The following is a 15339-nucleotide window of genomic DNA, read 5'->3' as shown; positions in this document are numbered from 1 at the left end:
TTCCATCTTCATAACAACTGTATAGGGTATAATATAAAGACAGCATAAACATAATACTGTCAGTGTATAAGATGGAAATCAGCCAGGACAGCTCATAAAACATCTGCTTACGTCTTGTTGAATTTAGTTGTGTACATCCACAAAGAGCAGTAAACCTCAGAGTAACAGTAGCACAGATCAGATGATCACAGCCTGTACGTTAAGAGAAACTACTGGAGCTCTCAGTAGAAAGTATTGTTAGTAAAGTATTATGAAAGTATTATTGTTATTAGAATTAATATTTAGACTGAAATAATGTTTGTATTTCTATCTACTAATATTATTTTGTAATTACATACACATTATCTAATTTAGTTGAAATCACTTCATGCCATGTATCCATGGATTCTTCCAAAGTGTGTAGATTTTTTTGACAACACTGACAATCTGAAATAAAGGACTAGCTCATTCTTGGCAACTATGGGCAAAGTGTAAATAGGATGGTCCTAACTTCAGATTGGTTAATTGCTAACCTATAAGCATCTAGTATATGTTAGATTACATTCAGATCTCCCTCTTGGTCATCAGGTTGGGTTTCAAACATGGTGGCAAATGCCAAAGCACTCTCCGGACAGTAACCAATGGGTGACATCATAGTGGCTACATTATCCTTTTCTATAAAGTCTGTGCTAGCTAACTGTTACCACAGTGTGCAGCTACTTTACTGTGCAAACTGATGTCAGAAGAGAATATCTTTATATACTGAGGTATCTTCATATGCAGTTATGCAGTCATGGTTATAAACTCTGTTTATCTGGCCTCTATGGATAGTTTCCATCAAGGCTTCAAAGCACTAAATTTGGTTTGCATTCGCATAATATCACAGTGTCTAGACCCCTCTTTTAGGTATATCCTATGGACAAAACACATAATAAACAAATACAATTTTATTAATAGCATTTTTTAAACATTGGGTTTTCTTATTTTAAATTATTTTGCCCATATTTCTGTTGTGAAAATGTGATATTGTGACAGCCAGAGTTTCAATAGTTAAATTAAAGCATCCAGTAGTACTATTAAGATAAATAAATCAAATTAATCTCAGTATACCTATAAAATACTGTAATTTTGACATGACAGAAGAAATATTAGAAGGCTGATAAAGTAGTGAAAGAATCAGCTGTCAAAAAAGGAAGAAACCATCTTTTAAAAGACCTGGACTACTTTTCTATCTTTGATGTTATATTCAAATTTCTTGTGGGACGAGAATAAGAGGAGGTGGAAGTGCTTTCATCAGCACTGTGCAGTGTCTGAAGTCTGTCCTTCAGGCTGTATGCCAACCCAACGACCATACCCGTACACTGCCAAACTGGGATTTTGAAAATTGCGAGGAAATGGAGCCTTTCCTGAAACAGCCACCAAAACACCAGTACATACAACCTGCTTCTCTGTCTGCTGCTCAGTCCATCAACCTTTAGATTTCTGTATGAAAGGCAGCCTGGAAGTTTTCTGACACTTCAGCTAATCTTAAATAATTCCACTTCAGGAAGCCTTTAATTTGTCTTCGCTGCATTTCAAAGACTGGGTGCTTCTCTTTTCAGTTCAAAGCCAGAATCCAACTCTTAAGTGTAATGCATGTATTCACTCCTTCCACTTGCAGGTTTCTGGGTGTTCTGAGAGCATTATAAAATGGAGAAGCACCTGCAGATCCATATTTATGTGCATTTGGACAAAAAGGCAGCGTTTTTTGTTTTTGGGGGGGTGTTTGAAAATGAAAACAACTGTCACATGGGCAAGAGAAAGCATGGTCATGGTGTCCTCATAAATAAAAAAAACACCCACGAGGGTTAATGAAGGTCCTGAGCCAAATTGGTGCATAACAAATCTGTAAAATTAAATGTGCAAGTTAAGAGCTCATGTGGGAGTTTTTGTGTTTACTGTTCAACTGAAAAAAAAGGTTTCTAGTTGAACAGGGGATTTTAAAGTCCAGATTTACAATGTGGTGAGAGGACAAAACCTTTTTTCTGTCCCATAAAAGGAAACATAAAGGTTGCTGGGATAAAGGTTGTGCAATTTTCTGTCTTCTTTTGTGATGAGCTTGCAGCAAGGTCAAGTATCAACAACAGCTTCCAGTTCATCAGGGGACCCATTTCCCTTGGCCTTTTGCCTCCCATTAGCCTCTTGTATTTGTGCCACATGGATAGCAGGTGTTCATCACCAGACTTGGGTCCATGATAACGTCTCTTGCCAGCTGTTAAAATCTCTCTGACTTCACAGTTTCTCTATGGGGAAAGTCACTTGATCTTTTTTTATGAAAGATTTAACTGCAAATGGTTTCCGGGTCAGTTCTTTCCACCTTTCCACAGACATGAATGCAAACTGACATAATAAGTTACATGTACCACATGGGATACCACCTCAGTGAACTGTCACAACACAGGACAATGATGATATTAGCAGTGATTGAAAGTGAAATAAACAATTATACACTTTATGATGAGTATTTTAATGTACATTGGATACAGTGGACTTCGCTATCATTTCGTCCTTTGGAACGTAAACTGTGTGTTTGCATGAAGACATTGAAGACATTGCTATCAAATGGCAAATCTGTCAATTTGCCATTTGGTAATGGGTAATTACCTAAGGAATGAGGTTACAGATCAAGTGGTTTTTAGTTTCATCCAAAAGATGGTTGAGACATGCTTGAGAGATGTTTAGAGGTGCTCAGACACATGGAGGAAGCTTGGAGTGGAGTCACTGCTCCTTGGTGGAAAAAAGCAGGCAGCTTAGGTAGTTTGTGATTATGTGATTACGGTAAGGTAACACATTACTGTTTGAAATTCAGTAATTCCATTACAGTTACAATTATGTTGTTACTCGTGTTACAAATGTTCTTCTTGGAGGTGAATCTGCAATAGACTACAAGTCCTAGGAGAAATAGTACGTCTCTCTAATCTTGGATTTGGGGATCTTAGAAGGAACTGCTGGAGAAATGGGTAGCCTGCTGCCAGTCTGACACAACTCCAGATAAGGATAAGAAAGCGGTTGGATGAAGGGATAATTCATGTCTTTGTCTTATGCAATGCTTTTTCGATAACCTGTTCTTGACAGGTTGCTACATCCTGCTGACAGTAACATAACAATATTTTCCTAAATGTAACCAAGAGTTGGTGCCTGCTTTTCCTCCTCCTTTATTATGAAGGTCAGCTAAGCATTGGCTTTCAGTTGTTTGATTCTGAAAGCCAATGCTAAGCTTCCTTTCTTTTTTTTGTTCTTTTTATAACTTGGTTATTGTCTTGAGTGAGTTCACCTGTGCATTATTATCAATCAACCTGGCATACATATTGCATCTGCATTTTCTCACCTGTCAGTGTTCAATTGTTTTTATCTCGGTTTTAGTTACAGGGTTTTCAGTGGGGGAAATAATGATTTCATCCCCTGCTGAATTTGTAAGTTTGCTCATGCCGTAATGGACTGAAACCTGGTAGCATCTGTGAGGTCCCCCTGCCCAACAAAGCACTGTACAGGTCCATCTTAAGTTTGGCAGTGAACATCTAAAGGATTGAGAGAAGGCCTGGAAGAAAGCGTTCTTTCAGATGAAAGTAAAATTGAGCTCATTGCCATCAACTCAACCATGCTTGAGTTGATGCTGAGTATGACCCAAAGAACACCAAAGAAAAAGCACAGAGGTGGAATTATTATTCTCTAGGGTTGTTTTTCTGCTAAGTGTACAGTACAGCTTCCCTGCACTAAGAGGCCAATGGACAGAGCCATATACCATAAAATCTTGGATGAGAACCTCCTTTCCTCAGCCTGAGAACTGAAGATGAATGTGTCTTCCAACATAACAGTAACCCAAAACAGGCAACCAAGGCAACGATGGAGTAGCTAAAAATGCACATTAAGGTCTTGGAGTGGGCCAGCTAATCTCAGTCCTATAGAAAGGACTGAGATTGGAGGGAGAAGAAGCTTTCGGTCTCCAAGTAGCAGCCAAGAAACCTGGAAGATTTAGAGAGTTTCTGGAAAGAGGAGTGAACCAGAATTCCTCCTGAGATGTCTGCAAAGCTGGTGGCTGTGCTTGCTAACAAGGGTTTCTCCACCAAGTTCTAGGTCATGTTTTGCTTTTGGATCAAATACTTATTTCACTCATTGATGTGAAAATCAATTTATAACTTGTAAATATTTCACCCACTGCACATGTATTTAAAAAAACTATTCAAAACTATCCAGAAAGTACAAACATTATGTAAATGCTGCAATTGGTATTAAACTAATTTTACTTTACAAATGAATAAACTAAAATCTTTTGGGACTTTTCCACTATAGTTATTGAGCATCATTCTGTACTACTCACATGGCAAACAAAATAACTTCGATGTAGTCTAACGACTCAAGGATATTCCATTAACAGTGTGAAGTTCGAATCATTCAAGCCACCATAAAATACTTTGCACAGCGAAAATGCCAACTTGGTGTATTTCTGAGAGTTCAACTGTGCTGTTATCCAGCGGGACAGACTATTCCAATAATAATCCATAACCAGAGGGAATTGTCTCACAGTCCCCACTGACTCTGGACTCTGCAGCCAAGCCTGGCTGTTAAACACTGTTCGAGACCACTGCTCTCAAGTCTGCTCACGTTGGGCCCAACAGCAGATTGCCCTGCCTGCTCTAACGCAGCACCACTATTGGCTCATGGCACATTGGGTATGGCTCAGGCATCATTGGCTTCCTGAAAACATTAAGGTCTTTTCTACTGCTGAGATTGTCCACTATAGAACCTTTTGTGCCACGAAGGAAAAAGAATGGGGAAGGATTTAAATGGAGGGAGAGGAGGGAAAGAGATTGACGCGTCAATGGAGGAAGAACTGGTGCTCACTGATATGTAGTCTGAGCCAAAGCTTTTCTTTTTTTTCTTCTCCTCACTGGGATTCATACGCACCGTAGCTTTATTTACATCGAGGAAAAGAAAATCACATCTTTAACCTGATATGACCCAGAACTAATAGTTTTTTGAAACAGAGAAGAGATGCGATCGGGGGAGCATTAGGCTAAAAATCAACTTGTCTTTTGCTGTACAGACAAACAGAGCCTCAAAATAAGATCTTGTTCCTGCTGTGACCTAAAATCCTATTCCATTGCTGCATGGCTTTGGCAACAACTTAATCTTTTCTAAACTCTGACGTATTGGGACTCTATTCAACAAAGACAGCACTCCAGAACTGATGGCTTGTGATTTAAGTGTTGAGTCGTGACCAGTTTCAGAATAAAGCTGCAAAACAACTCTTTGTGCCCAAAGACTATTGAAAAATCCATTACTGATATTTATGGTGTTAAACTTTTGCATTTAAAAACTATGACATTTTTTATCTAGACGACTTTGGATTACCTGGAAGAGTTGTCAGATTGCTTTGGCTGAGTCGAAACGATGTGCCTTACCTGCTGGTACCTCATCCTGCCAAACAAACAGGAGTACTGGCTCTGAGCTGCGCCTCATCCATCACCGGAGTGGTTGAAACACTGTTAACCAGATTTAACAAGTAGAAGATAATAAATTTCCCTGTTTTTCTTTTGCTATGAGCCCATTAACTCCATGCTGAGCTCAGTGTGGGACTATCTGTTTTCCACATATCCGAACAGGGATAATCAAAACGCTTATTATCTCAGGTACTGAGTCCACTTCGCTGCCTAAAAGAAAGCACTCTGGAATATCTCCTGCCTTTTAATGTAAAAGTCACGTCTACTTTCTATCCATACGCGTCTAAAAGCTTTCAAGTCCCAGTTCATAATTAACTGTTGGAACCGCTGTTGAACGTTTTGCTCAAAAATAATTATGTAATTCTTAATCACAGGAGATAAAGACATTATTGATAATTTGCATGAATGAAGCATAAAACAGGTCTGGGATTTGGAAGGGGAACTTTGCTCACAGTGCTGCATGCTCACTTGCACGTATACTCGGGGTGCTGGTTTCCATTGCTTAATTGAATTTGGCCCTTGTTTCACCCTATTTAGAATATGAACAGTGTTAATACAAGTAATTGTGACTGAGGCTCAGCAATAGAGAGGCCACTATTATAAAGGGCCTGTGATGCTCTTAGCTGTAAATTATATTGTTTTCAGCAGATTTGTATTTGTGTTCCGAGTCTAAACTTAAACAGGTAACAAAGGCAGTGAGCACTCAGGTTTGCAGCACTGTAGCCTCCATTTCCACCTGTGCATGTTCCTAGGCTAGAATCACTTTGCCGTGGGTTGTTTGGGAAGCCTCTTTGGGCTGCTTTTCATCTTTGCTTTGTTTTGTCGCATTTTGTGTTCAGAAGTAAAAACTAAAAGAAAGCTCGTATGCGAGTTCTTGTCAGGATCCATCTCTGGAACTGTAGCCTAGTGTTTATATTGTTAACTGCTAATTATACAACAATGAATTTCAGGTCATTTTATGGAGTAAAGCAGAAATAATCTAACAGTGTAAAAGAATTACTTTCTCCCAACATACCGCATTATTTCTTTTGAGTAACATCCCCAGCACTGAGTACAACCAAACACTGAATAAGTCAAAACGGCCCATCAATGCCCATCTAAATGTTTGAGTTGTATAAAAATCAAAACTTGTAAAGTTGCAACAAAAGGGGAAAGGGAAAAAGTTGTTTCCTCAAGTGGTCATGAGAGCCACCATTAAGTAAACCCTGTGCCCATCTTATGCTACTATCATATTACGGAAAGCAATGGTTGGAGGCTGCTGCACAACCACAAATTATTGCAACTTAATTAAGTTTCTTCAAAAATTGGAAACCATGTTAGCAAACACTTGCAATCTGTTGCCATCTTCAAAGTGAATTTGGTACATCAAGATGACAATAAAATGACAAATCTATTGCCATCTACATACCCAGAAATTCATATTAAACAGAAACTCACATTAACTATTTACATTTAGAGTCGTGCAAGACTATTATAGATATGAACCAGTGTAACTGATGCAGGAGGGGCATTTAAGTACAAAATGACATAGGCACTCAGCATGCTTGCTTTTATATAGGAATATAATTAGAACAGAACCAGTTGGCGACCAGTTGAGTCCAGTCCCCTACTGCAAAGAGACAAGTTGCTTTTCTCTGCGCGGACTTGCTCAGATTATTTTAAACTGTTTGCAGTCTGTCTGAGAGTGACTGCAGCCATTCTGAACCAGAATGCAATTATTTGGTTGCCTCAAGCATGTTGCACGCTCAACCTCTGATCCCACTGGTTGCCACAACCACTTTCAATTGGTCTCCAAAAGCAAAAAGAGAGAATATAATCACAGAGAAATTAATTAATTTTTCCTACTTGCCAGGAAGTAGCCCTGTTGTTTTTACTTTACTGTGACAGAGCTGTTAAATGTTCTATTGTTGCACGCTAAGTTTCAAAAATCACTTTGGGGTAATTTCATCTCAAAATGCCCCTCAGTGATCTTTCTTTATAGCATTTAGAGACTGAGTGTCACAGTGTCAGCACTTAAGTTATTGCATTTCCAAGATTCAGTTTTTACAGGGAAAATGATTCATGTCTTAGAAATCTGGCTGACTCTAATCACCCCCGTAAACACCTTTTATGCACTGTTTTGTGTCACTCCTATTTCCCTGTTTCCCAAAAACCTCCACAATATTGAAAAGTGCAGTTATGCAGTTATGTTCCAAAACCACATTAATGGGAAATCTGTCAGTGTTGAAATAAAAACAGAATTCCTCTGTAATGGCTCACACCGTCAGACTAGCATAGAAAATTATAGTGGGAAAAAGCAGCCCACACACACTGACCGGCACACATCATGAGAAAGTGGCATGAGAAAAGCACTTAACCCCCAACAGCTCTAGCAGAGCAGGATGTAGAGTTTGCACGGGTGAATACCTGTAATGCCATGACTCACCAGCACTTGCCTCCACAGGCTACTCACCAAAATGAAATTCTGCTCAAACTTGCCTGGCAACAGTAACTGTTGCTGCACATGTTTTTGAACACAAATACTGTTGTCTTTGGGGTTTTTTGACATTTACTGATCGAACATAATCAGCAGCTGGCAGCTTCTTTTTTGCTTGTTTGTTTTTTCCGCTTGTGAATTTTTTGCTATTAATTTGAAGAACACAGAATTGTGCTTTCACTAAATACAAATAGCTAAATACAATAAATCTGGCACTTTTCATTCGTATTTGTTATTAATGGAGAAAATATTAGTATGTTACTCGGGAATTGTTCCATATATTCCAGCAATTTCATTTGGGACTTCTCTGAAATCCAATCATTCTTACTGAATTAAGTTTAACTTGATTGCAGTCTCAGCTCTCTGAGTGGTGGATGGAGAATGTACTCAAGTAAATGTACCGTTAAAACAAGCTAAAAATATCCAATTACCAGTGACAGCTTGATTCAGCAGCCTATATATATTTGCTCTATGCAACTCTTCCTCATGTATTTATGTATTTTTTTATTGTCAGTATCAAAACTGATTGTAATTTATCTTAAAAGTTAGACTATCCCTGACTTTCTTGACTATAACAGGCTGAAGACTGAATTTATGGAGGCACATGCAGCCAATCCACACATCAAGAAATTGACAAAATTATCTTTTTGTCTGGATAATGTAAGCTAACGCATGCATCCCTATTAACACGTAGATTAATTTAGATACAAGATTGAATGTATAGTAAATTACTATGTTGAGTAGTGATGTGCAGTACTGCAAATTTTGGTATCGATACCAAGTAAATTGAGAGCAGTTTTGCTGATACCAATACTGATACTGATACTTTTAACCTATAAAGGGAGCTTATGTAGGGGAGAGCAGTTTCTGAATCATTGTACATTTGCCAAATTCTGAACCCATTTTAATGAACACCAACACAACAATGTTGTGGTTTTAACTGCTACAATAATTAATTGACACAGTTGTCGTATATTGAGAATGTGATTTGTTTTTGTTTTTTGGAGAGCTGGGATGTAAATGTGCCTGTCTTTAAAGGACTTTGGGTCAGCTTCTGTTGCTTAAATGTCCTGTAGGTTATAAAGAATGATATGTTTTCTTTTTTTTTCTAAAAAAACAACAAACATGTATTTAACACAATTCAGTGGGATACAGTGGATTGAGGTTAATTGGTGGTTCTAAATTGCCCATAGGTGTGAATATGAGTGTGAATAATTGTCTGTCTCTCTGTGTTAGCCCTATGATAGACTGGCGACCTGTCCAGGGTGTGCCTGGCCTCTCGCCCTAAGACAACTCCCCCACCCACCCCCACATACTATTCAATTCAATTTTATTTATATAGCGCCAAATCACAACAACAGTCGCCTCAAGGCGCTTTATATTGCACAGTAGATCGTACAATAATAGATACAGAGAAAAACCCAACAATCATATGACCCCCTATGAGCAAGCACTTTGGCGACAGTGGGAAGGAAAAACTCCCTTTTAACAGGAAGAAACCTCCGGCAGAACCAGGCTCAGGGAGGGGTGGGGCCATCTGCTGCGACCGGTTGGGGTGAGAGAAGGAAAACAGGATAAAGACATGCTGTGGAAGAGAGACAGAGATTAATAACAGGTATGATTCAATGCAGAGAGGTCTATTAACACATAGTGAGTGAGAAAGGTGACTGCAGCTTCTTAGCAGGTCCTAAATTTAGGTTAAACAACAATACTTAGCATATTATAATATGTCATTAAGATATCAAGAATTAAGTCAAAATGCAAAAGCACTGTGTGGACAACTCAGGACACTCTTACTGCTTCCGTAATAATTAAGAGGACATCAAGAATTGATCGTTAGTGAGAGTGAGCACATTTATGGAAGCAGAAGTTCTGCCAGTTTGCTGGTCTGGAACATTCAGGTATGTCCTAACACAATGCTAAGGAGAAAAGACATCAACAATTATCTTAGAGAAACACTTATTGCTGCCTATCAATCTCTGAAGGGTTATAAGGCCATTTTCAAACAAATAGAAGTCATTCTACTGGGTGAGGCTGATACAGTCATATGCAAAAAGATTACTTTAAGTTACTGATGCTAAAGGTGGCTCTGCAACCTATTGAATCATGTCATCTTGTGAAAACTTGTTTCACATGTATGGATCTGGAATTGTGCTGAGCATGAGCTGGACACAAACTCGGACAGCAGAACGCTCACACAGTTTATTTATGGCCATATATGTCATTAATAACAATGCTTTATGCAGAACTCCATAAACTACACAAAAAAAACATTATTAAGAATACATATGTGTGGTACTAAAGCAGCAAATAATTCAAATTAAATTTCAGTTTTGGTACTAGTCCAAAATTTTTTTAATATAAAGTTGAGACGACTACCTGCATATAATTGTCCCAGTATGTGATTATATTAATACTAAATTTGACATCATTAGAATACATCCATTCATTGTAATACATCAGAACTTTGGGGGCCTCTGGTTTAATATTAAACAGTACAAGTTGAGCTTATCGCATGGCTAAGGCAGCTAAATAAAAATAATGAATAGGAAGTGAATATATCCCTCTGAAATACAGGGAGCAGAAGAAGGAAGCATTGCATCATCAAATCAAATGCATATTTTTAGTGCTATAAGAAAGAATAATTCCTGAGGTGGAAACAAAAACATATTATACCAAACAAGGTCTTTGGTTGAGGTGCATTCAGAGATGTACTCACACCATCACAGTGAGCCCCAAGAGGTCCAGCTCTCTGATACTTTCTCTAAGGCTGAGTAAACAAAGCTTTATTGAAATACCATATTTTGCAGCCCACGCATTATGCATAAACTCTTATACACTGACACACTGGGCAAATGTTGTGATCCCATCAGAAGCGGCAAATGAGAATAAGGTTCTATGAGAGGCACCTGGCAGAAGGATTATTCTGATTTTCCACCGCATCTGTCCATTTCAAGAACCTTTCTATACCACCTGGCATTGATCCAAATAGCTCAGTGACACTGCTGAGGTGTCCGTGGCTTTGCCCGGGGGAAAATATCTATTATCCCCCTCCACACACACACACCACACCCCTCTTCCTTGTTTTTCTTGCCTGGCAGAGGAATAACCGTTCAACGATCCAGGGCTTTCACCTCTACTCTGATAAAGGTTATCTTGGCAATTTAGTGCTGGCAATATCGCATTATGGAGAGAGTTATGAGGCGGAAATCAAATTTTGCTCCCAGTGACTCTGAGGAGAGGGAGGATGAAAGGTGTATGGGACTGCACAGTAATGATATGGTAGAAATTGTTGTGTGTTTGTGTAAGCAAGGATGTGTGCGTGCACGGGTGTCTGTTTGCATGTATTCAATTCGATACAGTCTGGCCTGCAATTTCACTAGAGTGAAAAGTGCTTTTTTTTTCAAATTGCTTCTTCCATACTGCAGGCTTATATTGTACATGAAAGTATTTCTCAGTGGGTACTTTCAGACAAGCTGCTTGACGGATATGTTGAATCCAGCTAATAAGTCTCAGAAGCGCTCACTGGGATTTGTAGGTTATGTTGTGGCAACCACAGACCTTGTTAGATTGTTTGTTTTTCAGCCACCAGGTCATTGGTGTCCCACGCAGATTTAGGGTTAGAGGTAAGGTTTGGTTCACTCCTTTTTTTAGAACTTTCACCTGTGTGGAAAACCTAATTGGCAAATCTTTTTAGAGAATGTCTGTAGAGCCTGAGTATAGGAGAATTTACTTGCAATGTAACTTCATCTAGTTTCTTAAAATTAGCTTATTAAGCATGTGACTGTAATTCTGAATGGGTAACTTTGTGGAGATGAAGTGGTCTTTTATTCTGTCTTCCTTCTCTCACCCCAACCGGTCGTGGCAGATGGCCCCGCCCCTCCCTGAGCCTGGTTCTGCTGGAGGTTTCTTCCTGTTAAAAGGGAGTTTTTCCTTCCCACTGTTGCCAAAGTTCTTGCTCATAGGGGGTCATATGATTGTTGGGTTTTTCTCTGTATGTATTATTGTACTGTCTACCTTACAATATAAAGCACCTTGAGGCAACTGTTGTTGTGACTTGGCATTGTATAAGTAAAATTCAATTGAACTGAATTGAACATGTCAGTGATTCCTGAATGTAGTCAACTGAATTTTGTTTTCTTGCCCCTTCCAACTAAAGTGGAAACTCATAGCTACAGTAGCTAGGAAATAACTGTCCGTCTGCGGTGAGTGTAGGCTCCCACATAGCAGACAGGTCTGGCCCGGATCTGGTGTCAACCTGGCACTTCTGGTATGGTAAGTGGTATGTCGTCCAGATATGGGCGAAGCCTGGCGTACATGGCATTGTTCATGTGATGGCATGCCATATCCTGCCCGAATATGGTTTGGTTTATGTGGCCCAGGCTCATAGAAAACAGGTCTGCCCCAGATCCGGCATCAAGCTGGCACTTCTGACTGACTGGTGTCATGGCAGAGTGCATGTCAAACAGATGTGGGCCAGGTCTGGCAATGATGGCACTATTTATGTTTCTATTTTCCTATTTTAGTTAGAAGATCCAAATGCCATGTTGCGATACGATACTGCTATGGTAGCCAATGTTTCAAATGCAGGTTTGACAGATTTGTGAGTGTACACTTTATCCAAAACCTAGTGAGGGTTTACTCATGTTTACTCATATTTACCACCGGGTGGCTGTAGCTCAGGAGGTAGAGCAGGTCACCTACTGATCGGAAGGTTAGTGGTTCGATCCCTGGCTCCTCCAGTCTGCATGTCAAGAGTGTGAGTGTTTATGAGTGTAGTTAGGAAGCACTCAGTTTAGACAAAGTGTGTGATTGGGGGAATGCGGCATGTTATATAGAGCACTTCGAGTAATCTGGGAGAATAGAGAAGTGCTGTCTGTATGAAGCTTTGTCATGTTATTTTTGCACTATTATGTTCCGGCACATGTTGTTATTACATGGCTTGATTAAGGTACACATTGGGCTAACATCTGGGGCCAGAGCTGAAACTGTTCTGGGCCAGCACAGGGCCAGCAGTGTGTCTGCAACTGGCCTTCTGCTGGCCCATGTGTGGGCCACCTCTGGCAAACCAGTTCTGGGCCACCAAAGGGCCGTCATTCTTTGCAGTATGTGGGCCACGTGTAAGCAAAATGCGAGGGCCAGATCCGGGCCATACCAATTTTGCTATGTGGGCTGTCGTGCACAAAAGTTAAAGGAACACTCCAATTCAGTTAAACCTCTGATATATTGATCTGGTCATTTAAGTAGCAGAGGGCGTTGTTAATCACCTCGTGTTATCACCTCATGCGGCGATACCCGGATCCTACAGAGGTTACACAGGTAGTCCAACTTCTCCAGGATGGCACATTGATGCATGTCATTGCCAGACAGTTTCTTGTGCATCCCATTAAAGTTTCCAGAGCATGGAGGAGATTCAGAGAGACAGGCTGTTTCTCTAGGAGAGCTGGACATGGCTTCAGAAGGTCCTTAACCCATCACCAGGACTGTATCTGCATGGAAGAAAAGGATAAGCACTGCCAGTCCTACAAAATCATCTACAGCAGGTCACTGGTATGAATGTCTCTGACCAAACAATCAGAAACAGCCTGTGAGGAGATGAGCCTTGAGATGAGGAGGATAACGATGAGGTGGAAATGAGGGAATGGAGAGAGAGTAGCAGCTGAGGAGGAGAAAGATATAATAAGAAAAGAGATGACGAATATATATATACATATATAGGTGTATACTGTATAATTTCAAAGAGCAATTTCTGATCTTTAAACTAAAACTAACTTAGAAGGAATATAATACATGTATGCCCAATAAGTTGACACCTTAAATGCATTATAATATACTATAAGGCATATAAGGTGGTGACCACAAGTAAAAAAAACATGATTAGGCAGAACAACAATGTCCATCTCAGCCACTGTGTTCAAGATGATACTTTTAATAGATTAACTCTAAGTTTATGACAATGCATCAGTTTCTTGGAAGATATAATTACAGACAAATCATTGTATATTTATGAGTACTTTTTATTAAAGAACCTCAAAATGCTTGTGTTAGCTTATGTAGGCCACTAAGTCAAGCTCACCCACAATCCCAGCAGATCAGTTGATTTCTTCACCAGACCAAATAAGCTGACAACTCAGGTGATAACCCTCCACAGATCCAATTGGTAAATCTCATACGAGACTTGAGTTTCTTTAGCCTGCTCATTGTTTCTGTGCCCTGTGTGGTCAAATGGATGCATGGCCGAGTGCTCCAGGTGCCAGGGACAGCACTTTACATACAATGTGTGCTCCTGTTATGGGGATATCCCTGATAATTACTATAAATGTGCTTTTTAGTTTTATTGCTTTGTAGTATTATTCAACATCAAATACCAAGAGCCTCTTGCCTCTTATCCCAGGGGTCAAATATTATTTTCATCCAGATGTTATTTATGTGGTAAATGTCCCAAAAATTTTCTTTTTGCTACTAATCAGCTGAGGAAAATGTACACGTAGTGGTACCAGCCCTCTTTTAAAGGTACTTTTTGGACCACTTTTAACACTAGGGGGCAGTGTTTTACCAGTAGGTGTATTGAAATGTTTTTGGAAGTGAGCTATTGGTGTCTAAATCAGTGGTTCTCAAACTTTTTACATCATTCCTCACATGGCAGGAAGAAATATTTTCATGCCCCATCTAAACAAAACAATGACAGAAAAGCTTAGCTGCAACTTTATTTGGATAATAAACTCATTCACAATGATTCCTTCAGTAATTTTTGATTTAAACATTTCAAACAACTATTTGTAACTTTTGTCACTAGACTGCTTCATTAATCTGCACCACTTCTTCAAAAAAGCAACAAGTTAAACAGAATGTGAACATTCCCAAACATGGAAAAATAAAGTTCAGTCTTAGTCTTTTTTAAAAAAATATTTTTATTTTTAAGTTTTCGATAACGGACAGTGCAGCATACAAAAAACAAAAAAACTCACATACGGGGGAAGAGTTCCAGAAAGGAAACCAGAAACTTGTGAACAGAGATGAAAAATATAGAATTTAGTGAGAGTTTAATACTATTCACTCTAAGTGGCTCCAGTCAGCCTGTTTTTGACTGCAGATCTGTGGTGGGACGTGGTCTGCAGCATGGCTGCAGGGGAGGTGTCCCCAGTCATGCCTCCCCAGCTTAAAACAGAATGAACTAGGTCCTGTTGTTGTTGTTGATGTGTGTAGGTTGTAGCCGAAAAGCTGCAGCCGCGCGTGTAAGTCGACAGCCGCAATAAAGCAGTGAAGACCCGACCACGTTCACACTTTTCAGTACACTTCTTTATTGCGGCAGTCGACTTACGCATGCGGCTGCAGTGATGCACATATTATTAACGTAACTGCCGCGAATTTCTTTGTTCCGCCGTGTGATTCCGATGTTAAAGA

The sequence above is a fragment of the Oreochromis aureus genome, linkage group 23 (assembly GCF_013358895.1).
Source record: "Oreochromis aureus strain Israel breed Guangdong linkage group 23, ZZ_aureus, whole genome shotgun sequence".
Taxonomy (NCBI): domain Eukaryota; kingdom Metazoa; phylum Chordata; class Actinopteri; order Cichliformes; family Cichlidae; genus Oreochromis; species Oreochromis aureus.
The sequence above is the reverse complement of the archived record's forward strand: the minus strand, read 5'-3'. Positions refer to the sequence as shown.